This window comes from Pleurodeles waltl, chromosome 2_2, assembly GCF_031143425.1.
Source record: "Pleurodeles waltl isolate 20211129_DDA chromosome 2_2, aPleWal1.hap1.20221129, whole genome shotgun sequence".
Classification (NCBI taxonomy): domain Eukaryota; kingdom Metazoa; phylum Chordata; class Amphibia; order Caudata; family Salamandridae; genus Pleurodeles; species Pleurodeles waltl.
Genome location: NC_090439.1, coordinates 141,181,422 through 141,208,327, shown reverse-complemented (window position 1 = coordinate 141,208,327; position 26,906 = coordinate 141,181,422).

The window sequence follows — 26,906 nt, the reverse complement described above, 5'->3', positions numbered from 1 at the left end:
TGATTTCGAAATAGTGTATTAGCAATTACAGTGGCAAAATGCTCTTTCAATTGTAATGTCAACATACCTATGTCACACAGCTCTAGACCATGAGGAATCTAAGCAGATGTCACAGAGTGGGACACACATCTGTGAAACCATAAGGAAAAGTGACAACTCAGTGACCATACACTGGGTGAAAACAACAGACAGGAGAGAGGTAGTAGTGTAAAAGTACATGTAGTAGGCAGGATTGTATTCTTACCTGTGTTTCACTAGAAATATTGCTGGGTCACTGAGTCCCTGTTGTGCATGTCTTCTTCCTCTGCTTCCTCCTCATCACTGTCCACAGGCTCCACAGCTGCCACAACAGCGCCATCTGGACCATCCTTGTGCAGAAAAGGCACCTGGCGTCGCAAAGCCAAGTTGTGAAGCATACAGCAGGCCACGATGATCTGGCACACCTTCTTTGGTGAGTAGAATAGGGATCCACCTGTCATATGGAGGCACCTGAACCTGGCCTTCAGGAGGCCGGAGGTCCACTCGATCACCCTCCTAGTTCGCCCATGGGCCTCATTGTAGCGTTCCTCTGCCCTGGTCCTGGGATTCCTCACTGGGGTCAGTAGCCATGACAGGTTGGGGTAACCAGAGTCACCTGCAAACGGTGAGGGGCAACTGTTAGACACACACTAACCTGGAGGGAAAACCCCAGACCCAGACAACCATTCCCACTGACTTGCTTCCAGGTGCTCACCTAATAGCCACACACGGTGCCTCTGAAGTTGACCCATCACATAAGGGATGCTGCTATTCCGCAGGATGTAGGCGTCATGCACTGAGCCAGGGAACATGGCATTCACATGGGAGATGTACTGGTCTGCCAAACATACCATCTGTACATTCATAGAATGATAACTCTTCCGGTTTCTGTACACCTGTTCACTCCTGTGGGGGGGACCAAAGCCACATGGGCCCCATCAATGGCACCTATGATGTTGGGGATATGTCCCTGGGCATAGAAATCACCTTTCACTGTAGGCAAATGCTCCACCTGAGGGAAAACGATGTAGCTCCGCATGTGTTTCAGAAGGGCAGACAACACTCTGGACAATACGTTGGAAAACATAGGCTGGGACATCCCTGATGCCATGGCCACAGTTGTTTGAAAAGAGCCACTTGCAAGGAAATGGAGCACTGACAGCACCTGCACTTGAGGGGGGATTCCTGTGGGATGGCGGATTGCTGACATCAGCTCTGGCTCCAACTGGGTACACAGTTCCTGGATTGTGTCACGGTCAAGCCTGTAGGTGATAATCAAATGTCGCTCCTCCATTGTCGACAGGTCCACCAACGGTCGGTACACCGGAGGATGCCGCCATCTCCTCACATGTCCCAGCGGACGGTGCCTATGAAGGACAACAGCAAGCACAGAGTCAAACAACTCAGAGGTACGTACCCACAGTTTACCCAGAACCCCATCATACACAAAAGGTGGCCTGTATGTGTGTTGAGACTAGGCCTAAGTATGTGTGACGCAGTTGAAAATGAAGCCATGTGGGCCCCTGAAATGGCGGCTGCCTGGCCTCTAAATTGGGACAATAGGATGTGAGGTAACTGCGCTGGCATTGTACACCGTCGAGGCGGGCGAGGACCGCGGCGCAATGCTGCATTGGTTAACATTGGACCCTATGGGTCCCAGGAGCCAATGACGATGTAGGCCAGCGGTGACGGTACGCACCGCTGCGGACGTGACCACGGCGGACGTGACTGCCATTTTCTATCTGTTCAATCACTCGATACCTGATCTTCGACAGGAGAGGACCTACACTGCAAATGTTGCTGTGTCCTCGGTCAGGAAGAGACAATGGTTCACGTCGGAGGAGTTGGAGAAGCTTGTGGATGGGGTCCTCCCCCAGTACACGCTACTCTACGGTTCTCCAGACAAACAGGCAAGTACACAGGGAGCATGTTGTATGGGCTATGCCTGTGTGGAGAGGGCTGGATGTAAGAAGGAAGGGGGCAGAGTGCTGCGTGCATGAAAGACGGTGAATGCATGTGCCACATGGCAAGGGTAGATATGGGGGCCAATCACTTTGATGGTGCAGTTGGTAATGACTTCTCTTCTTCCCCTGTACATTTCATGTAGGTCAGCGCCCACCAGAAGAAAGATATTTGGCGTGCCATCACCAAGGACGTCCAGACCCTGGGGGTCTACCACAGACAGAGCACACACTGCCGGAAAAGATGGGAGGACGTTCGCCGCTGGAGGAAGAAGACGGTGGAGGCTCAGCAGGGGATGGCCTCCCAACGTGGGAGGGGTGCCTGTCGCACCATGACCCCCCTGATTTAGGATCCTGGTGGCCTACCCGGAGTTAGATGGGCGCTTGAGGGCATCACAGCAGACACAAGGGGGTGAGTACACTATCATTCTGCTGACTTTGTGTGCAGTGGAGTTGTCTGGGTGGAGGAGGAGGGCTGTGGGTTTCCCTAGGTCAGGGCGAGTTCCGTAGGCAAGGCCCCTCCGTAAGGCAGGCCATGTGGCACCCCAGCCCACCTCTGTAGACTGCCAAGTACAGCTATTCATGCCCCTGTGTCATCTATGTGTGCAGATGTCGTCCATAGCCTTGTAGGCCATTTCCCAGGAATTGAACAGCGGAGCCCAAGAGCGCGTCGTAGTGCAGGGGGCTTCTGTGTCTGTCTTGTCCGCCAACGGTAGCGGTAATTCATGCACTCACCATGTCTTTCTTCTGTCGTCCCCTCCCTTTTTGTGGTCTCCCTGTTCTTGTGTGCATTAGCAACATCAGGCGGAGGATCAGTGGCAACGGAGCACGAGGGAGCTGCATCTCACATGGCCCTGGAGGGCGAGACTACGGACTCGGAATTCACCAGTGGGACGGAGGGCGAGGGGTGCTTCAAGGCAGGGACAGGAGCTGACACCAGCGACACGGACACGTCCTCTGATGGGAGATTCCTTGTGGTGGCCGCAACATTTGTGCCCCCCGTATCTCCAGATACAGTTGCCACCCCCCCCTACCAGCACAGCCCTCCCAGCAGCCCAGCAGCCCCTCTGCTTTCGCCCCGTGCCCGCTCACCCAGGAGGGTGGGCATCACCTTCGCCCCAGGCACCTCAGGCCCTGCCCCAGTCACCCCTGCTGCCCTCAGTGAGGAGGCCATTGACCTCCTCAGGTCCCTCACTGTTGGACAGTCTACCATTTTGAATGCAATCCAGGGTTTAGAAAGGCAGTTGCAACAAACTAATGCATTTCTGGAGGGCATTCGTTCTGGTCAGGCGGCCCTTCACCGAGCTTTTCAAACTTTGGCCTCAGCACTGATGGCAGCCATTGTCTCCGTCTCTAGCCTCCCCCCTCCAACTTCCTCCACCCAGACCCAGGCTCACACGTAAACACACAAGGGAAGCTCAGGCAAACATAAGCACCACACATCCCACAGGCACTCACGCAAGCAACACACACATGCAGACACACCAACATCCACTGCCTCCACTGTGTCCTCCTCCTCGTCGTCTCTCTCCTCCCTCCCAGTCTCATCTACACTCACACCTGCATGCACTACCTCTACAGCCACTAACTCCCTCACCAGCACACCCACAAGCACACCCAGCTCACGTGCACTCACCACCCCCACTACCATTCACACGTCCCCTGTGTCCCCTCCCAGTGTGTCTGTGACGCCCAGTCCCAAGAAACACAAATGCAGCCACATACCCACCCAGTAGCCATCCACCTCACAACAGCCTCCAGCACATGCACCTGCACCCAAAGTCACCAAACGTACACCTCCTACTACCACCACCTCTTCCTCCACTCCCAAACCCCATCCAGCTACCCGTCCCAGTGTGTCCCAAAAATATTTCATGTCCAGCCTTGATCTTTTTCCAACACCTCCCCCACCCCGTCCATCTCACACGTCCCGTACTAGCACCTCAGCCACAACATCTCCGGGACCAGTGGTGCCTGTAGTCACGGGTATGTGGAGTGCACCGGCCACCAGGACAGCCAGTGTGGCACGGAGCCACAGCACAGCCAGTCCCCCACCTGTGAAGCATCAGAAGTTGGCCAGTGCCCGGCAGGAGAGGGGGAAGGCTCCAGCCACCAAAGCCGCTCCCAGGGGTCCCGGTGGGAGTGTGGAGTCAGCTGTGACACCTCCCAAAGTGGGGAAGGGTCACAAGAAACCCGGCAAGTCTGGGAAGAGCTGCACGGTGGAGAAGACTGCCATCATCCCCGCTGTCCAGGAGGGCCCAGCCAGCCCCAGCTCCGCTGCCAAGGAGGGCCCCGCCAACCTCAGCCCCGCTGCCCAGGAGGGCTCCGCCAGCCCCAGCCCAGCTGCCCAGGAGGGCCCCGCCAGCCCCAGCCCTGCTGCCCAGGAGGGCCCCGCCAGCCCCAGCCCCGCTGCCCAGGAGGGCCCCACCAGCCCCAGCCCAGCTGCCCAGGAGGACCCTGCCAGCCCCAGCCCAGCTGCCCAGGAGGGCCCCGCCAGCCCCAGCCCTGCTGATTCATGAAGGACCACCAGCACAAGCCCCGCTGCCCAGGAGGGCCCCGCCAGCCCCAGCCCCGCTGCCCAGGAGGGCCCCGCCAGCCCCAGCCCAGCTGCTCAGGAGGGCCCTGCCAGCCCCAGCCCGGCTGCCCAGGAGGGCCCCGCCAGCCCCAGCCCAGCTGCCCAGGCGGGCCCACCGGCTTTGCACTCCCCAGGATGTTACAGTGGGCAAGCCACCCACTGTAGAGACCTGAGAGACTGTGGCTTTGCACTCCCCAGTATTGAACAGTGGGCAAGCCACCCACTGTAGAGACTTGAGAGACTGTGGCTTTGCACTCCCCAGGATTGAACAGTGGGCATTGAGCCCCCTCGTGGATCTGGCGTTGTGCACACACCCGGCTGAGGTGCCCCCCCTTCCCTTCCCCCTGAGGTGCCTGTTGTATTTCTATCTGATGCCCCTGCAGTGTTCTCTCTGTTTTGATCGGGTATCGAGTGTGGACCTCGCCCATGCATTTTGGGCCCGGTGGTCCACGGACTATAAATGGTGCAATACCTGGACTTGTATTATTGGTGTATATATTTGTTTATAGTGTATATATATTTTGGAGTACTGGATTTTAATGGAATACAATCGTTACAATCATTTCCTGTTGTCTTTGCATTCTTCCGGGGGGCTTTGGGGGTGTAACTGTAATGTATCAACATGTATTAGTGTGTGTGTTGTAGTGGGTGAGGGTGGGGGTGGGGTTGTTGCGTGTGTGTGTCACTCTTTTTTCCCTCCCATGTGTCGTAGGTGCAGTACTCACCTTGGTCTTCGCTGCCGGCGTTCGTGCTCCTGGTGGAGGAGCAGGAAGACTATCGCAGGTAGAATTTGGAGTTCCGGTTCCATGGTGTCCTCGTTCCTCGTGGAGTGTGTAGAGGTGAGCGTTTTCCCTTCGAAATTCCTGTTTCTGCCGTGTTTTTATCCGCGGTGAATCCGCCCCGGAAAAGGTGGTGGATTGGCCTGTCATAATAGTGTGGGCGGTACATTGTCTCCTGCCTGTCTGTTGGCGGTGACCGCCGCGCTGTTTGTTTGTACCGCCGTGGCAGTCGGACTGTTAAAGTGGCTGTCTTTGTTGGCGGTTTCCGCCACGGTCGTAATCGTAATTTTTTTACCGCCGGCCTGTTGGCGGTCTTACCGCCGCTTTAACACCATCCACCAGGGTTGTAATGACCACCAGATTGCAGTAAAGTGGGCAAATCTAGGGCCATATTTATACTTTTTGACGCAAAACTGCGCAGACGCAGTTTTGCATCAAAAATATTATTGACGGCTAACGCCATTACTGTGCGCCGTGCAGGTGTCAAATTTATACTTTGACGCACAAACCACAGGTGTAAGTCATTTTTTTTTACACACATCGCAGCTTTATGTCGTAAAGGAAAACAACGTTAACGTGGCGGAAATGACTGTGAGCCAAATTACGATACCGCAAACCGGATAAGCAGTGTTTTTTGACGCAATAGCATCAAAATTCCCTGCAAACACAGCCATTTCAGCAGAGGAGAGCCAAAATGGATCCCAGCTGCCTGTCAAGACCCCAGGAAGATGACAGCAGACCAGGAACCAGCCAAGAGGACCCACACAAGAACCAGGACAGGGAGAAGAAGAAAAGAAAGTGTCACTTCAGTGCAGAGGAGCAGGAAATCCTGGTAAAAGAGGTGACGGAACACCAGCACCAACTGTTTGTCACCTCAAAGTTGCAAATCAGTAGGAGAGAGGAAAGATGGCAACAAATTGTTGACAAGATTAACAGTGTGGCAGACGTACGCAGAACAGTCATAGAGGGCAAGAAACGCTGGCATGACTGCAAGCGCAGGACCAAGGAAAAGATGGGCAGGAACAGGAATGCAGCAGTGCAGACTGGAGGTGGGAGTCCACCACAGCAGGAGGCCCTGGACCACATGGAGGAGATGGTGGCAGCTGTCATCCCTGAGGAGATCGTCACAGGGATTCAAGGACAGGACAGCGCAGACTACCAGGAGACAACCCATATGCAGGGTAAGTCACATGGGGAAATAAAATGCACTAATGTCATCTACAACCGGGGGAGGGGATACCGACTACAAAATGCATGGAAGTCATCATATACATGGAGTGGCATGGGTAAAGGGGTACGGCACGGGGCCATGGTCTGTACAGAGAAAAGCTGGGGCACACCATAACACAACACCAACAACAGTTCCATGGGGTAATGCTGCCAGGACAACGATGTAGCAAAGGTAAAGACACGCCAGGAGGGAAGAGCACAATGTCGAACTGACATCCTGTCACACATCAGCCACTATACCCCCTACATTAACGAGGGCCCAATTAACAACCTCTAGCCATACGACAACTGGAATGTAACAGTGACAACACTTGCCACTACCACCTCCGCTGTGTGTGCAGCTCAAGTAGCCAATGGCAGTAACATCCCCATGGATCATACACACCTAAATTAGAGGGTTTAGGATGACAACGTTAACAATCCCCTGAAACAAGACAAACGTTCCAGTCCTGTCAAACGTGAATGCCCATAGTTGCCGAAAACATCAGCCAATGTCATCAACATTAGGAGCTACACAGCACTAAGGTCACACCCATGCTGCATATGTCAGGGTCCATCCTGTGCCTGGGTCACAATGCAACATCCCAAATGTCATACTGCTCAGACAACAGCATTTAGGGGGAGGACACATGTAACTGGTCACTGAAATACACCTGCACAGTCAGAGGAGGAAATAGGACACTGCTACGACAATCATGGCAATCCAATGTAGCACACATTCCCCTACATCAGCTGTACACATTATCAATGCTGACATCCATATCGTGCCATAACAATGCTATGCATAGTATACGCTACATTTCAACTACAGATAAGTGGATGTGAAAGATCAGAGCATGGGGCAGGTCCAGATTGTTAAGTGTGCTGCTAGTGCCATCAGAGCACCCACAGCCAGTGAAAGGTCTCACCATGAGAATGGATGTAGACGGAGGGTTGAGAAGGACAAGAAGGTGGCCAATCACTATTTGGCCAAAACCAACACCTAGAGGAGATGATGCCGACAAGTCTAATCACTTACCACAATACATGTGACATGCAGGTGGGGCATAGGCCTGGGAGAATGCCCATCTGAAAGACTGGATCAATGAACAGGAACCAAGATCACAATGTGAAATCATCACAAGGCAGGCATGTCACATCAATAATGCCACAACACAGACACTCTAATTGTACCCTATTTCATTGCAGAGGACGATGGATCTCCTGCGGATATGCCTGTCCAGGACTACCCTGATGACATGGATGACGAGCTGACAAACATCAGCCACCAGACCCTCCAAGATGTCCTTGGAACCATCCAGACCCCACTTTCAGTCACAAGGAGGAGCACAGAACAAGCAGCCATCACAGAGGACCCACCCACCACCCCAATTGTAAGACCTGCCAGCTCCAATACAGCTGAGGACTCAGATGACACAGGCACCAGCTTTGAGAGAACTGTAGTTGGAGTACAGCGGGAGCTGGCCAAGGAGGTGCGGGTGGGGATGCAAAATATGGCAGCCAGCCTTGAGGGGATGCGTTTGTGCATGATGTCATCTGCAGATCAGGCAGCAGCCATGCAAGCACTAACATCCATCCTGCAAGGATTACAACAAACTGTAAAGGAATTCACCACTGCAGTAAGGGAGTTGCCACAACACCTCGCACCCATAACCTTCCACTGTTTGCACAAATGCAATCATGACCCCCTCAGGGACGACCTGGCTGCTTACCATCATGATGTGGCTGCTATTCTTAAGAACCAGCAGATCCTCCTTGTAGCAGTACTGCCCTTAAGACCCCCACATGTAGCAGCTACCGGGATGTCTGACTCCACCTCTTCAAACACTGAGGTGTGTGTTGCCCCTTCACAACCACCACCACCAAGAACAGCGGAGGCAACACAGACATCAGAAGATGAAGACATGGAACAGATCACCTTCACACGTAAAAGTACCCGGAAGCACTCGTCCCTGCCACATGGCCACCTATTACCAAGGTCCTGCGCTTCGTAACATGCCAGTCTTGCAACAACTGTACTCAAGGACTGTTCTGCAAACCACTGTATATCTTGTCAGCCTGCCTTGTGATTGTCTCTCACTTACTAATTGGCAAATCCTGTCCCTCTGCACTGTCTGACACAACACCGAGCATGTCCAATGAATTGTCCTTTAGCACTTGTGTAGGAACACAATGGAAGATGTCACTATAATGGACTCACAATCATGGACAATGTACATATAGAACTACAGCACTTTTCAATAAATAGCACTTACACAACCACTTTGTCTCTGTGTAATGTGACACATGAACCGTGCAGTAGACCACTGAATTTTGCCTCCTGTCAAATATCATAGCTTGTCAATACAACTGTCCTGAAATAATGTAGTCTGCTAACTATGCACCGTGGCCTGGATTCTACAATACTCTGCCCTTCCTGAGGATAGTATCTGATGAATCGAGAAACTATATACCATAATGCTTTGTTGGACAGAATAATGCTTCCTCAAGGGATGTCTAAGACATTAAATAGTGCCTGCAAAATGTTGCCTCCATGCAAAACTAACACATATCACATTGCCCACAAATCTAAGCGAACTGTCACCAAACTGCATGAATGGAGGTGTCTGAGTTTACATCCAAATAAGTAATCATGCTGAACAGTGTAACAAATGATCTATGTGAATCATGAACACTATACTACAAGAGTGCTTACTACCACTCAGCTTATAAGGGTTTCCTTCAACATCAGACTGCAGTCAGACATAACACAGTGTCCCCAATACCAAATCTGGAAGCACTGTATGTGACATTGAAAACATGCTTATTGAAAAAAACACGTTGGGATCCATAGTAACTGTGATTGGTGGTTGCAATGAATGATCTAATCTTTGCAAGGTTGCTTTGGGGTAGCTGCCAATGTTACAGCTATTGTAATACAAAAGAAATCATATACACTCATGCCAAGGCCCTGATCTACAAGCATGTCACACATACTGTAAAGGGTTTACTACATATTTACTAAACTGTAAAAACAGAAGAGAAAACTCGGGGAAACGCCTTACCTACCCTAATCTACCCTAACTACTCATTACCCACAACTGTCCCTAACTAACCTAATCTAAACATACTTATCTCATTTAACTAAATGTTCTAAACATCAACCCCCCACCCCCCCTTGAGGACGGGACACATGGAGGACAACAGATACTAACCTAAACACATACTATCCTATACTAAACAAATATATATATTTTTTTGTATTTTTTGTATTTTTATTTATTTATTAATATATTTTTTTGTTTTTTTAAACACACAAGAACCCCAACATTGCCCCCCACCAACCCACCCACACACTCAAAAAGAAGCAGTATAAATAATCAAGACCCCCAACCCCCACCCACTAACACTAACTAAACTAACAGCCTATACTAACCTAACACTAAGGGCCATATGTACGAACACTTTTTCCCATTGACACAGAATGGGTAAAAACCTTTGCCTCATCTGGCCCTAAGCCCCCTAAACCCACAAAGTATGAGAATAAGGAAAGAGGAATGAGGGGAGGGAATCATGTCCGTCAACATGTCTATAGGTTGGCCCTCCGGAGGGTCCGCTTGATTGACCGCACCTGCCGGTTTACAAGTCGCACCTCCTGCCACAGTCGACTCATTTTACGCAGGACACAGTCCAATTTACGCTGCATCTCACCAAAAGCACCAGGGTCAATAGCTGCAGATGGGATGGTCTGGGTGCCAGCTGAGGAAGTGTGGGGCCGTGTAGTGTCCATGGTTGTGGGCTTCCCCGCAGGTGGTGCTGTGCTAAGGCCTGGAGCACTTGCTGAGGTGGTTGCCGCTACGGTGCCAGCTGTTGGTGGTGCCACATGGGTGGTAGTAGTGGTGGTGCTGGTGGTGGCTGTGGTGAGCAAAGAAGGGCTGCCTTGTGGGAATGCCCTCCAGGCTCCAGAGGCCCGTTCGTGCCGGTATCTGCGGGCCATTCTTGGGTACCCAGACTCTACCTGAAGTATGTGCTGGTACCTCATTGCCCCCCTTTGAAATTCCCGCACCTGGATGGGTGTCATATTTACAGCTGTGAAGACAAATAGAAAAACTAACATTAGGAACTGCATTGTGTGAAATAGCACAAGAAGTAAATCAGACAATACATCTACTTTACTTGTAACAGCTCATATCATCATACAGATCATTGATTGTCCCTGAGTAAGTACATGGCAGGCCAGCCTAAAAAGCTTCTATCACATATAGCACATCCAAACCCTAAAAGATGGTTAACAACTGGCATGTTTTGGCATCATAGTTCTGCCAGTTGTCAGCTAACAATCATGCAGCACATCCTTCACCAATGCCAGGGCTACAAATGTCATTGTACGGGATGGAATCCCTAAATAAGACAAGAGGATAAGGATTGGCAACTCAAAGATGGTGATAAAATGAAAACCCACTCATGGAACAAAACAAATGATTGGCCAGCACATCACACCTTGCTATGTGTTCAACACACAGGAGTCCATCACACATCACCAGCAAATATAACACATGGAGTTGTCTGGGTTCTCGAATGTAGCCACCTCGCCAGCAGTGTAGGGTGCGGGTCCACCTGTAAGGCATGGAAGGGAGAAATGTGCTAAAATTCTGTGCACTGTCCAACAATTCCAAAGACAAATACTATGTGTAAGATTACATAAGTAAGTGAAGCCACTCAGACATGATGATACTGCATCCGATATAGCACAGTTAACATGTACATACCATGGGTCTCCTGTGAGTTTTACACACATATCTGCACACATGCAGTGGCCCTAACTATCATGTGGTGGCAAACATGCTCCTTCATTAGTGAGCAGACATAATAATGGAGTGTATTTGTCTCATCATGTGTATCCAAGAGAGACATCCAAAGCCACTTTCTTTGAGGAGTGCATTACCAGTCAACCAACCATTGTGCCCATGACAAATTTATGACACACAGATACAATGTACAGAGGGGCAGGGACAGTTGTAAGCCCTCATGTTGTTACAGTTCTTCATTTGGTGTGGCCCAGCTATGATGAGTTGCAACAACCATAGAGATATGAACTCATGTGCATACCTTTGCCCAGCCATCCGTAAATGAAAGGTGGAACAACAAACACCAAATACCAGTCTAAGATGTTAGCTGAGGGCACCTGGAACTTGTCCCCTATGTCTCCAAACTCAGATCTGACATGTATCCGAAGTGACGAAGGGCCACAATAATCCCTAAGATTTTTAGAATTTCTGTGATCGCTTTCCTTACCCACTCACCAGACACACATGAGATATATGTTTGGGCCACATTGCTATCATCAATTGACGTGAAGCCTGTAGTCATTTTCAGCCTCATGTAGTGTTTCAAAAGTCAGTCTAGCTGTTGCGTCAACAAATGTTGGTAATGATTTGGAGAATCTGTACCTCACAGGCAAATGTGAGCTATATCTATACATAATTGGCTCCTGATTCTGTGTTGCTGTTGGACACAAAGGCAGCACCAACTTACATTAAGCAGAAGTATTCAGTAAGTTTGCAGAGCACTTGCTTCCCAACAGCTAACAAATGTGGTCCTTAACATAGTACATAAATTACCCTGTATGTTTCCAAAGCATTACACACACTCAACAACATTGCCTGCAGATATTGTACAAATCATCTGATGTCACTACAGAGCATTTAATCGTGCACATGTATATGATTTGTACTCACCAACAGGGCCACCAATCACAATGCCCAGGTGGTCCAGCAGATCTTGCTCCCTGGAGATAAGGTCAGCCCAGCGGTGCTTCAGCTGGTGGTCATTCCTTGGTGTCCGATACATGCATTGCAGGTGATGCAATACCTTTCCCCACCGGAGCCTCCGTGCCTCAGTGTAATACCCCTGTATCACCCGCCCACCTGCCTCAATCATAAGGGGGAGGAAATGGCACTCCAGCCATATGAAACCACCAAGCTCCTCCTCGCCCATCTTGCCAAGACGAGGCCTACCTAACATCTTAGCAGAAAAAGGGAAATAGGGGATAAAGGGGAAAAAAGGAGAATAGGGGGAAACTAGAATATGAAAAACTTAAACTAAACAACTAAAACAGTCCAACCAGACCCAAACTATCACTACCCACAACAGACTCCCAAAAACAACAAAGACAATACAATACAACACAATCGTACACAATGAACACTCAGACAGGATACAAGAACAATATTTTATTCACAAAATGACAAGAAATGGACCACACAGGAGACAAAAGCACAATTTAACCAGACAAAACTCTCAACACAGCCACACAGTCTAGAAGAATCACAGACTGCAAAGTGAAAGTCATCCCACTGTACATAATCTGTAAACAGGATATCCTACTACATTACTTCCTGCCTAAAACGGCGGCCTTTTTTATCGTTATGCCACATAAGGTCTTGGCATCATATTTTTCGACGCACAGGAGTAGAAATGAGCCCGCATCCATATATTTGGAAATAGTCTAACACTTAACCAATTTTCTGAGGTACAGTGTGGAAGAGTCAATGGTGTTTTCAGGGCATTATGCGTTGTTTTTGTGGGCATAAGCGTCATTTTTTTACGCTTGTGTGTAATTTTTTGACGTGCATGCGTCAAAAGTTCAGGGCAATAACTGGCTTTGGGTCATTTTACCATTTTAATGTTATATAACATTTGTGACACAACTGAGATAGGCTGATTGCACCCACTTTGGTCTTGATGTGTATGGGCACATGTGAGACATCATACTACTGCGGACCATGATCCGCTACTTCATTAACAGGATTTTCACTCTTGGCTGATGCACTAGATGTCCATATGTGTGGCCTACATATACGTATTGCACAAATTGGGTATGTTTGGCGTCAGGAGAGGATAGCAATCTGATGCACATAAATAAAATACCTCAATACCTATGGCTCAATGGGTGTGCATTGGCTAATAATGAAGTTGTTGGCCCAGTGTGTGTGCATCACAAGATGCATTATTGCACATATGCTTGTATGAATGTGAAGTCAATGTGTCCAAACCTCAGATGCAAGTCAGTGTGGAAATGAGAGAGGACATGTGTTAGTCATACATGTAGCAACATCAGTCGTGTGCACTTCCAAGATTTTGGGTAACGTAGACACCACAAATGCCAAAGCATGCACCGGATAGATGGCAGACGCTTGTTCATGTCAATGGTCCAAAATTTGCCCATCACATTTCCTGAAAATTTGGATACTGCTTCATAGGCACTTGTTGGTGAACCCACCGTGAGTCAGGCACATGTGCAGGATAAGTGGGTACCATGTTATTGACACGGAAGGCCAAAGATGAACCACAAATGTAATATCACGCCACAGTTGTGGTCATATGACTGAGCCACAACTCTCCTGTAGCAGTGGTGGACCAGCAGACGAGCCAGCACGTGGCCACATATTTCCAGTGATCAATTGCACAGAGGTGTCTGGTTCATGTGTTTGGTTCACTGTTGATCCAGAATATTTTTAGAGGTCTATTTTGTCACAGTTACGTCCAGGTCACATCATGAGTCAGTAGCGGCTATTCCTGTATCTATTGAGTATCCTTTGACGATCAATGGAAATAAAGCCAATGAGGACATGAGAACCTACATGGGGATAGTCCCACCCTGTCACTGCAGATGTGTTATGAGACTGTCAACAGGGCAACCTTGGTGTGCTGAGTGAGATCATATCTCAGGAGTCATGTACCGGCAGGTGTCATTACAACATTTGTACACAGGTTGGCCTGTAAAGTTCCCACTGCATCTGGGAACATCATAGCCTCTGTGTTGATTAATCTTGCAGCTATTCAGCATGCACAGGCCATCAATATGTTGTGAGCAATCTGATTCAGCGTGTGAACTGTCAGGGTCCTAACATGTGTGGAATTTTCATGCACATTATCCGAGGTTGCTGGTTCTGCTGGAAGCACCATACTCAATCCCTGCATATGGCCCTGGTACACTGTCACACTTTGTCGCTCATGCATACATGAGACCCAGGCAAGGGATAGGCCATGATTTGGGTATTTGGAGACAAGTTCACAATTATGGTACAATAAAAAAGCAGATTATGCTATACAATGTATTTGAGTATGCATTGAGGAGGCACCTGACAAAATACCCCCGGAGGAATGTGAGGGTTGGGAAAGCAGGTTTGCTACATATGTAGCCACAAGGAACCTTTAGGGTAACGCACAGACAGGTGCCAGTCAGGCTGACAGGATGCAGGGTCAATCAGGATCCAGCAATTTAACAAGGTACATACTAAGTGGTCTGACTAAGACTGGTTGGATGAAGAACAAGACAGTTGACATGGAAAACTGTGTTTGTCCTGTGTTTTGGAAGGTGACACATAAACCCAAGGGCTGTGATACACAACTTATATTTCTAGCAATGCATAACAGTGTAATCAACAAAATGGCAGCTTCTATGCTGTTCCATGCATTTGCAAGGGCAGTGCATGTTCAAATGGGTGGTCTGCATGGAGGTGCTCACAGGTGTGTGCTGCTTTAGTTTCTCACAAGTCCTGTAGGTGAGGTTTGAGTTCAAATGGCCAACAGTACCTTTCACATGGGAAGCAATCTACAGCTGATAACAGGGCTTAGACACTATAAGCCAGTGCATTATTTGCCCTGACGTCCATGCAGTCAGATGTACTATGACTATGGCATACCATACGAAAGGGTGAAGCACACCGGATTACTATTGTTAGTCTGTGTGTGTGTAGAGGAGGGAATATCTGGGTACCCATATTACCATTCCAGGGACATCTTAAGACAGGTGGGATGAGACAGGAGCCTGGGTGTGTCAGGAGTTAGGGCATGGGCTGACATGTACATGGCATGTCATGTGCGCAATGCTTGTCATAGGTGTGGCACTTTTGCTGTCTATGTTCTGGTTATATGGAACTCTAGTCACCGATAGTCCTTGCAAAGATAGGTGCAGTACGACTTATTGCTGTCAAGGGTCTGGTCATACATTCCTGTTACCAATGCTATAGCACAATCACTGCCTCATGTTTGTGGCATTTTGTTTCCCTTATTGACTGATGGTGTCTTAGTTGTGTGTCATATGCTGCGATGAACCATGTTGCCAACATGTATGTGTGAAATAAGTGTGGTCCTCTGCTATTGCCCTTCAATGGTGAAATGTACAGGATATATGTCATTTACAGTGTGTGTGTATGTGACTGTTGTATAATACACATCACAATTGCTTTGGAATTTTCTGTGTCCTGATCGGTATGTCAGCAATGCTCCATGGGGCTACACTGTTATTCTGATAGTTAGAGATAAAGGTGAGCAAAATTAATTAGCCAGACCATGATATGGTGATCATTATCAGTGTTTATTTACATATGTTGCCACAATGGTGATGGTGAGTTGTTTCAAAAGAAATTGTTCACAATATGTTGGCGCCTACGCAATCCAGCAATTGTGTTTTGTTGTTCCCCCTAATGTTGCAGGCCAATATTGTCCTCTTCCTCCTCTTCAGGCATTTGTGACTCTGGTTCTAATAGGGGAATGTTCTTTCATATACAAATGTTGTGCAGGATGGCACATGTTAAAATGATCTTACAGACCATTTCTGGTGAATATAGGAGGCTACCACCAGTGATGTCAAGGCACCTGAATCTCGACTTGAGGATGCCAAAGCTCCTCTCGACTATGGTGCGTGTCCTCCTATGTGCCTCATTGTAGGCACGCTCTGCTGCAGTGCTTGGGTTGCCAAATGGTGTCATAATCCATGGCTGGATCCTATACCCCTGATCAGCTGAAAGAGAAAATGATTGGGATCATGTTGACGTAGCTTGCCCCATTCATATCACCTTGCATGGCAGTAGTTGTCTTGTGTTGTCTGTGACTCTTTTGTGTTATTGTGTTGATTCCTAGGGTTCTAGGATTTACCATCTGCATTGGGTTGTTTCCTTGGCTGAATGAGTGTTTGCCTGCTGACCGGTTGTCAGCTGTATGTTTTGGGATTTGCAGTACAGTGTGCACTCCCTAGCATTGTGACTTGTGATACAGGTGTCCCTGTGTCTACACTGGGGTTGAGATGATAATTCCATACACAGATCCAATTTGACAGTGGTGGTAACACGTTAGCATCTGTGTACTCTGGACATCCCATACCTTTAGACATATGAAATGGATTCATTTAAACATCAGTGAGACGCTTAGATTTTGCAAGGTGACAATTAGCCAAACCTCTCCACACGTTGTGATCATTCACGTATTGACATTAAACTGTACACTGATTTCAGATGTGTGACACATTCACTGCAGACCTATCAATCATGGCTAGCGGTGTCACAACCTCAGTGTGTTCCTGTCCACATGTTGCTATCGTGGTGTATGTGTTGTGTGTCCTGGAGGGTTGCTGTGCTGTGTGTATATAAATAGGTTTCTGTACTTACCAACAAGTAGTCCATTGCCATATCGTCCATCCTGGAAGTGTTGATTGATGGTACAGTGACGGAAGATGAATGAGTCATGGACACTCCCAGGATACTTTGCCACAATATTGGTGATCAATCCTTGGTGATCCACAATGGCCTGCACATTGATGGAGTGTGTGTGCTTCCTGTTGCGGTATAGGGGTTCAGTTGCAGCAGGTGGCACAAGGCGTACATGTGTGCAGTCAATGGCACCAAGGTTGTGTGGGAATCCATTAATGAGGTAAAACCCCTGTTTGGTCTCCTGCTGCTTCTGCTGTGTGTTTGGGAAGCAGATGTGGCGGGGTGTGAGTCCGATGATGGCATCCAGTACTTTGGGCAAGAAGGCGGAGAATGATGGCTGTGATATCCCGGCAACCAGGGCGCCAGTGGTTTGAAAGGAGCCACTTGCCAACATGTGAAGTACAGCTAGCAGCTTGGTTTCTGTTGGGATGGTGCGGGGTGTCAGCAAGCTGGGTGCCAACTGTGGCTCAATGTTGCACAGCAGCTGCTAAATGGCTTGCCAGTTCAACCTGTGCCTCTGGATGATGTCCTGTTCCCTGAGGCCATGAAGGGTTGTCCTGGTGCGGAATATCCTCTCCTGCCTTCTGTGTTGCCTTTGGGGTCCCTGCTGTTGTTGTTGCTGTGCTCTGCGTCTGCATGCACGCTGGGTGAGAAGCACCTCCATGTCTCCCTTTTGCTCCTCTGCTGTTGCTTCTGTGTGTTCTGATTAAATACAGGTGTGTTTGCCCCATTTTAACGCCTGCCCTGACCCAGGCGTTAATTTGTTATGCAAATCGGGCTGTGCGTCATTTTCCACCTCTGCCTCCCGGCAGTGCGGGATTTTTGCCTGGAAGTATAAATACGACGCATGGGCCTTTAAGTCACTTTTTGGACTGGAACGCCTACCTTGCATATGATTAACGCAAGGCGGTTTTCCGCATCCAGAAAATTACGCACACGGCGGGATTTTGACGTCCGCCGGCTCGGGCATCAAAGTTTAAATATGGGGCAAGGTTTGCGCAAAATGTGCGTCAACATTTTTGACGCACATTTGGCGCACGGAGAGTATAAATATGCCCCCTATTTTTTTCTGGGAACAACATATTCTGGAGAAAAAAAAGACGACATGGGCAAAACTCTCAGTTGTTTTTTGGGTACATAAAGCACAGTTAGTATAATTTGCTCTGCCCTCAGGAGCACCACCATTTTGATGTAAATTAATTAATAAATGAACTACAGAATTGAACCTTTTGAGCAAAGCTTTAGCAAGTGGTGGTTGCACATCAACATCATCAAAATAGGCCTAATGGACAGAAATGACTGTGACAATTTTCCTACTCCTGGGTTTTGATGGAGCCTTAGAAGTAGATAGTTACAATAGGTCTGCTTGAGCAGGGCCTTGGAGTGAATGGTCAGCAAGCCTGGTTCGTCCCAAAAAGAGATTAAGCCCAGCTTGTTCAACCAGATTTTGACATATTGGAAGAAGGAGAGAGAGGAAGAGTTATCCATTTTCCAGCAGGTCCTTCTTATAGTAAGCAAGTTCTGGCATCACCCACATTCTTATCCAAAAGAGTAAGACCCTCATTTATACTTTTTGGTGCAAAACTGCACTGACGCAGTTTTGCATCAGCAAGTTTAGCACCGGCTTGCACCTTTTCTGAGCACCAGTCGGCCACCATATTTATGGAATGGTGGAAGCTGGTGCAAAGGGTAGGCTAGTGTAAAAGAAAATGACGTTACCCGGGTGGGGCTGGCAGTATGGAAGAAGGCAGTTTTGCACCAACAAAATGAGGTAAGAAAAATTACTCTAACCATCCATACCACGTGACTCCTGTCTTAGAAAAGACAGAAGTCGTACCCACCACCCCAATGGCCAGCACTGAGGACAATGGTCCCCTGGCATGGCCATTACACCCAGTGCCATGTAGGGGAGCCCATTTCAGGGCCCCCAATGGCACTTTAAAAAAATACTTACCTGTACTTACCTATACTTACATGGGATGGAGTCCCCCATCCTCTGCTGTTCCCCTGGCATGGGTGGGGGAGTCCCTGGGGCCTGGAGAGGGCACCTGTGGGCTTATTCCATGGTGTTTAACCATGGATACAGGCCCACAGGTCCCCTAACGACTGCCCTGACCCAGATGTTAAATAATGGTGCAAAGCAAGGTTTGCACCATTATTTGACCCTTTCTCCCCCTGCATGATTTGAACATAAATATGGCACTAAGGCCATAGAGTCATTGTTTGCATCTCATTGATGCAAAGTAGGTTTCCATGTCCAAAAATGACTTTAACTCCATAGATTTGGTGCTAGATGGGTCTAGTGCCAATGTATAAATATGGAGAAAATTACACAAATTCGGCGCAAAACAAGTATAAATATGTCCCTAAGAGTCTTAGAGAGGCTAAATCCTCAATCCTCCTGATTCCTAGTTCTTGAAAAACTGGGATCAAAGGAGTGTTTTGGGGAGATGTAATAAAGACATCATTTACTTTTTTTCCACTTTTTCAACATACCCAGTCAATTGAACCCCCCCCACTCCTTCCCGTATAAATCTGCTATTTAGGTTTTGTATTTGTATATCTCAAGGGCAGGTGAAATTGCCTTACACATTGATGCCTGATGCTTTTTTATAACAGTCATAGAGTTTTGGCTGAGTATTGCCTTAAATGTATTTATTTGCAGGGCCCAAGACATCTAAGAATTTAAGGTTACACCAAGATAACTATAATTATCAACAAACTCCAGCTTCTGACCATTCACTTTCAAGTTCTGCTTGAAACCCCTATGCGGTTTTATGCCATGCACTACATTTTCAATAAATTGATCTTTAGGCCTTTGGTTTCACAATAATCACTAACAGTATTTAGTAGATTCTGCAGTTCCCTTGACATATGTGATAATAAGATAGTAGTGTTAGAGAAAAAGAGTGCCAGCACATGAGACCCACATAACCTAGGAGAATCATGGCTGCACTTCTTAAGGTTGTCGGCCACAGCATTCACGTATAATGAAAATAGCATAGTGTCTGGCACACATCCTTGCCTTACCCCTCCTCTGCCTGATATGGGATCAGTTAAATCACCGGGCAGGGGGCATCGTACTCTGGCTTAGTTGCCCTGGTGTAACCTAATGATTTGAAATAAAAGATCTTCAGGTACTCTAAGATTTTTTTAGCAAAGTCCACAACAAGTTCCTTGTTACCAAACCAAACGCAGTTTTAAGGTCAATAAATGAGATATATAAATGTCCTTTCCGTGGCTTGGAGAACTTCCACACCATGCACAAAAATCTAACAATTGGTTGGTTAATAGCACTCACATGCATCCTAAAGCTTGCCTGGTATATAGTAAGTATACTGTTCCCATTCGAACAGGTGCTTAATCTAATCTGTTTAGCTTACACCTTTGGGAGACCATTTATAAGGCTTATCGTCTTGTAGTTTACCGGATCCTGTTTGTTCCCCTTCTTATAGATTGGAACTATTTCTTCTCCTCTCCATGGGTCAGGCACCGGGGTCCCTGAGGCAACTGCATTACAAAGGAGGTTAATATATGGCACCCATTCCTCTTTAGCATGTTTCAGCAGGATGCCTGGAATCTTAGCAGGGTCAGGTTTTTTTTAATTTAATTTAATTGCCTCAATTGCCAACACTGTTTTTTTTCCAGGATAAAAGGAGCTAAATGTGATATCACATCCTTCTTCCCACCTTCATTTTTACCCAGGAAATCTTTTTGGGTATTTTCTAGGGTCACTGGACAATCGCCTACTTTATAATAATCATAATGGTGTGTTTAATTTGTGTATGCATGCAAGTCAGAAAAATACATAGTCCGTGTTACGGTGTCTACTTGATGGTCTGTGTTTACACAAGCATCTTTACTGCCTTGGACAAGGTCTTCCCAGTTAGCTTCGTCCCATTACCTGTGTGTTTTCATCAGTACCCTCTTATAATCCACCCTGCATCACAAATTACCATATTGTTCTTGGCCTCAACCACCATTAGAATATCCTTCTTTGCCACTCTGCACTGTTTAGAATAAAAGGTGTTTATCTGGTTCTTTCTTTGTGGATCTCCCTTATTAGTATTTGTGATTATTTTCTTAAATCATTCTTTATATCCTCTGTTAAGAGAAGGTAGACAAGCATACCTAGGACTCTAGAAGGCAACCAACCTACATAAGGGGATATCATATCTGCAAAGGCTATGTAGATCTTGGGCAAGGCATCTGGTCTTGCCACTATAGAAGGCCACTTGATCGACCTACAGTTGTTCCTGATCAGTGGCTGTATTTGCTTTATTCCTGCATCTGAAGGCCAGGGCTCAAAGAGGCTACCACTCAAACTCAGCCAGAAAGGATTATGATCGCTGTCCTCTCTGCTTTCAACTTTGAAATGTCTAACTGTTTCCTAATGGCCCCTACTAGCAGTATATAATCATTTTTTTAATGGACAGACCCCTTTTGTATGTAAATGCACTGGGACAATCTGCCATTACATGTACAGTACAAAGGCTATGTCCAATTGTCAGTTGAAGCAACTGCATAACAGCTACAGTATATGGTACAGGGGGACCTGCATCAAGGGAGGTGTCGTGGGTGTATATAAGATATTTTATTGTTGTCAATTATAAGTAGGAACAAAGAGGAATCAGGCAATTCTTTAATTAAATATAAGGATATTTCTTTTACTGTTGTTACAAATGTATCCAATTTGCTTTCTTCTTATCTTTGTTTGATCCTTTTCTTGTCGTCCCTCTCTTAATTTATTCTGATTACTTTTTCTGTTCTTGACATCTTCTCTTCAAACATGTTCTTTCTGTGATATTTATTGTTTCCTCATCTTTTCTTTTGTAGATATCTCCGGTCTCAGAGGCATCGTTCTCGAGAACATGGAGGTCAGAGAAAAAAAAGAAGGAAAATAATATGGAGTAGGAAAGTATATCTTCTCTTCCTAGGATAGACTATTCATACCTGGTGGGAGGGGGAAGGGGGGGAAAAAAGGAGAATGGGACTAGTGAGGTCCGTGACTACAAATCTACTTCCTAATCTTCTTTTGTGTGTACAAGTGCTCTTGTGTACAGTAGGGTGATGAGAGGATGAAAGAACAAAAAAAAAAAAACAGTCAAGTCTCTTGTAATGTTTATATATTTTCTGTTTCTCTTTTCCCTCCCTTTCCCTCAATTGTACTTTTAATGTAGGTACACAATTGTGGCAAGAACGCCCGTACCTGAAGTAGCCACATCCCTCCTGGGACGTGGCCGGTAATTACGTCCTTCTCCTGGGTCTGATCGACTTCGGCGGGGAAATTCGTTTCCCCAGTCTCGTCTGGTTCTTCTATCACCGCCTCGCGCTGTTGGACCGGGAAACTCCTGTCCTCTCAGCGCGCATCCTTCGGTTCTCTGCCTTCCTGTCGGGGCCTTCTTCAGGCGTCTTTTGTCCTTTTCTTTCCTCCTGTGCCGCTTCAACACCCTCTTCTTCTGGGTTACGGCGTCCTATGGGCCAGACGTTGATTTTCATAGTGCCCCTGGTTACTCCTTTGCCGGCCCCACACCATAAGTGGAACCGTCTGTAACAGCCACTCTGTTAAAGGAGGGAATACTTCAAATGACATCTTCCTCTTCCAATATTATTTCTAGTCCCAGAATTGGCTCGTATTTGCGATTAAAGTCTCCCCTACAATGATGGTGGCCTTGGGATTCAAGATACTAAGGGGCATATTTATACTCTGTTTGCGCCGAATGTGCATCGAAATTATTGACGCACAATTGGCACAAACCCTGCCCCATATTTATACTTTGACGTCCAACCGCGCGGGCGTCAAAATTCCACCATGTGCGTCATATTTTGGAAGGGGGAACCAGCCTTGCGTTAATTATATGCAAGGTGGGCGTTCCCTTCCAAAAAATGACTTTAAGGCCTGTGCCCCTTATTTATACTCTGGCGTCATTTTGACGCACAGGAGAGGGTGGGCCTTAAAAAACGGCGCACAGCCTGATGGGCGCCGTTTTTTAACGCCTGGGTCAGGGCAGGCGTTAAGGGACCTGTGGGCTCGGAAGGAGCCCAGAGGTGCCCTCCCCTGCCCCCAGGGACACCCCCTGCCACCCTTGCCCACCCCAGGAGGACACCCAAGGGTGGAGGGACCCATCCCAGGGAAGGAAAGGTAAGTTCGGTAAGTATTTTTTTCCGAATTTTTTTGTGGCATAGGGGGGCCTGATTTGGGCCTCCCTACATGCCACTATGCCCAATGACCATGCCCAGGGGACATAAGTCCCCTGGGAATGGCCATTGGGCAAGGGGGCATGACTCCTGTCTTTGCTAAGACAGGAGTCATGTCAATGGAGGCTGGGCGTAAAAATAAATGGCGCAAATCCGGTTTGAGGCCTGAATTTTGCCTCAGTCCTGACCTGCACTGTTTTTTGACGCACAACCCCCATTTTCCCATACGCCGGCGCTGCCTGGTGTGAGTCATTTTTTTTTACGCACACCAGTCCGCAGCGCCGGCTAATGTCATTCCATTAATAAGGCGCCCGCATGGCGCGTTGGAATGGCGTTAGCCGGCGGTAACATTTTTGACGCACAAATGCGTTGGCGCAGTTGTGCGTCAAAAAGTATAAATATGGGCCTAAGAGCTCTATCAAAATCTGCGATCACTAGTGATTCGACATTACACTTTCTCAGGCTGATATAACTATTAAAGAGGCAAGCTTACCGGCCATTCTGCATCTTTACCTGGAGTCCTAGTATTTCCAGACAGACTAATTTTATCAATTCTATGGTAGCTGCCAGAGAGATTTTGACCCATATCAGCAACCCTCCTGAGGGTCTACCTTTTGCTGAAGGTATTGCATTGGAGTAAAACGTCTTATACCCTGGTTTATATAATGGCTCAAAAAGCCATGTCTCCTGGAGGAGGCAGAAGTGAAATTGATCTATGTACTCCTGCCAGTCCGTATACACTGTCTTGCATCTTAGACCTGCTATATTCCAGGAGGTCAAAGATACATGGTTGAATTCAGTCACTTTTGGTTCAGTAGGCATAGTCTGCCCTTCAGTTGCTATACTAATTATCCCTCTGCTGCTTCCCAGATTTATTTGCTTTAGCTAAGGTCTACCCTCTCAGATAGTGACTGACATGAGGTACATCCTGCAGTACCATAGCTACAGCCTAATATTGATAAACTATTTAGTCACTTTGCAGAGTCAGGGTTTATCAAGGATAAATTATTAACTGATGGATTACCAGAGCTTGATACAGCCGTTCTCTTTGGGGTGGATCCCCAGTTGGGTTATTTAATTTGAATCTAATGATCAGGTTGGAGGGCTGCACTGGTTCTCAGATCCATGGCAACTGGCCCTTCTACCATCGCTTTAGTTTTCATTGTCAGGGCTATCTTGTCAGGTGCATCAGTTTTAGATAATAAACACCTAGCTGAGAATTATTTTAGTTGAGTAACATATGGGCATTGTCACTTGTGTCTAGTCCACTTCAAATGACTCTTTATGCTCTACAGCGTTTGACACCAACTTAAGGACATTTGTCATGAACAGCCTGCAACCTCTATACATCTATGTGTCTCTGCTAGGAGCCTGCTATGCTAATATCAGTGTTCCACCAACCCAGATTGGGATTCGTGGTGGTCTCCTGCTGAGAGCAACTTACTCTTTCCTTTCACAGTGTTCCGAATAATGCAAATCAAACTGGGAAATACCTTTCCTTATCTCTATGCTTCTCACCGGGGCTGGTGATTCCATCCATCCAGAGTGATGTTTGGGGAGATAGATGGTTCTGCTTCTTGGGTTTGGGGGACCCTTCTCAGGGTAGGTCTGTTATTTCTAACTGTACTTATGAAAGGGATTTTAGGAGCCATCCCCACCAGGGCCTGTTTATTCAAGTTTGCCCCCACAACTTGAGCATAAGTATGCTCAACTGGTGTACAAAGACAATCTGGTTCAGTTAAACATGTGCCCTTCTCCTTTTCTTTATCTTCGGGCAAAATACTTCTCAGTTATCCCTTCAGGTCCCTCACCTCTCTTGTTAGTATATCAGTTTGCCCTTTTAATTCTAGCACATTGCACCTGCACTGAATTGACCCACCTCCAGTTAAATTGGATTGATCTACACACTTTGAATTACTGGAGCCAAAATCATCAGGCTGAGATAAAGGCATATTGGGCTCCGACATAACTCTCTGTGCTAGTGAGGCATATCTGTTGGAACATGCAATGTTGGGGAAGCTTTGTCTGTGTTCTCATCACTAACATTTATACATATGGCCCGCCCCAGATAAATTGATTACACCCTTTGTAGACTTACTGTTTGATAGATTGGAAGGGTTCAGTCTGCCTGGTTAATGCTTGCCATGTTCGTTTCACTTGGAGAGAAAATGGTAGGGGAACCAGAAGCCGCAGTGTTAGTGCCCAATGTGCTTTTGTGTTTCTTATAGAAGGCAACTTAGTTCCTAATAGCCACTTAAGGCCCCAATGGCCATTTATGACGCTCCCTTCACCCCTGACTAGGAGTCATCCAAATACCTGGTTAAATACAGCTACTTGAGATAATGACTCCTCATGGCCCACACAGCAGGTGATGCAGCAGTGCTATATAGCCCAGAAGAAGTGTGGCCTGACTCACCCAATGACAAGCAACAGCAGGGTAAACTCCTGAGACAAATAGTGGCAGTTTTAGAAACTCCTAGTGCAGTCATTTTTTTTACAGAAATGTGGCCCAACAAGGCCCAATTTGCAGCGCCAAATTTACAAAGTGGCACAATGCATGCATTGCGCCACTCTGTAACCCTTTGCCCTACATTAAGCCTGCGCCAGGCATAATGTATGCAAAGGAGGCATTCCTCTGTTAGCGAGGCCAGAAAAATGGCACAAAAAAACTAAGAGATTTCTTTGCATCATTTTGTTTTGGCACTTTTAACGCCTGCTTAGAGCAGGCATTAAAAGGAGTCATACCATTGTTTACAATGGGCCTTGATGGGCTTTGCAGGATTAGCGTCAACTTTTTTTATGCTAATCATGCAAAGCTCTGAAAATAGCAACAAAAATGTTGACACTATTTCCCTAACTACCGCCATGGTGCACTGTATATTAGATATGGCGCACACATGGTGGTGTTAGGGGGTGCTAAGGAGCACAAGGAAAGCGGTGCTGCACTGGGTGCAGCACCACTTTTCTTAAATCGGGCCCATAGCGCATAGTGCAACCCGCCTCCCCAAGGGACAGAAACAGCAGGTTTCTTTCTGTGGCCCCCGTTTCAGTAAGTAAGTAACTTTATTTGCATTTAATTAACTAAAATCTTACAAAAACAAAGATAAGAAAACATGAAGTGTTTATGCCACTTAGTAGGTATTAGTCCTCAACAAGGTAAGCTCATTTAAAACACATAAAAGTGTGGATGCTATTGGGTCTTAGTGAGTACGTGGCTCGTCTAGGTTCCACCCAAAAATCTAGGTTAAAGTGCAAGTATACAAGTACATTTTTGGTTTGCATTTCATAGATTTTCAAAAAGTCACACAAGTGTCTTTGAGTCAAGAATGCAGCTTTTTCAGGGAGTTTCAAGATGACAGGATAGCCCTAAGTTTTGATAATTATTGTCTGAACCCTCGCTAGCAGCCTATCCTGGTTGTTACAGCTTATTTTCAGAGGTCCTAGGGGGCCAGATGTTTTTTGAATTACAGCTGTGTAAATTGCCTGTTTAAGGTTCATAAGTGCTGACTGGTGATTGTCAATCACATGATTTGAATAAGGCCTCCCAAACACCTGATGTAACGTGTACATGGCAAAATGAGAAGATTAAACAGTTTCAAAAGGTTAAAACATCACACAGCTGATTTTGGATCAAGCATGCAGCTTTATCGGAGAACTCCATAATGTCAGGGTA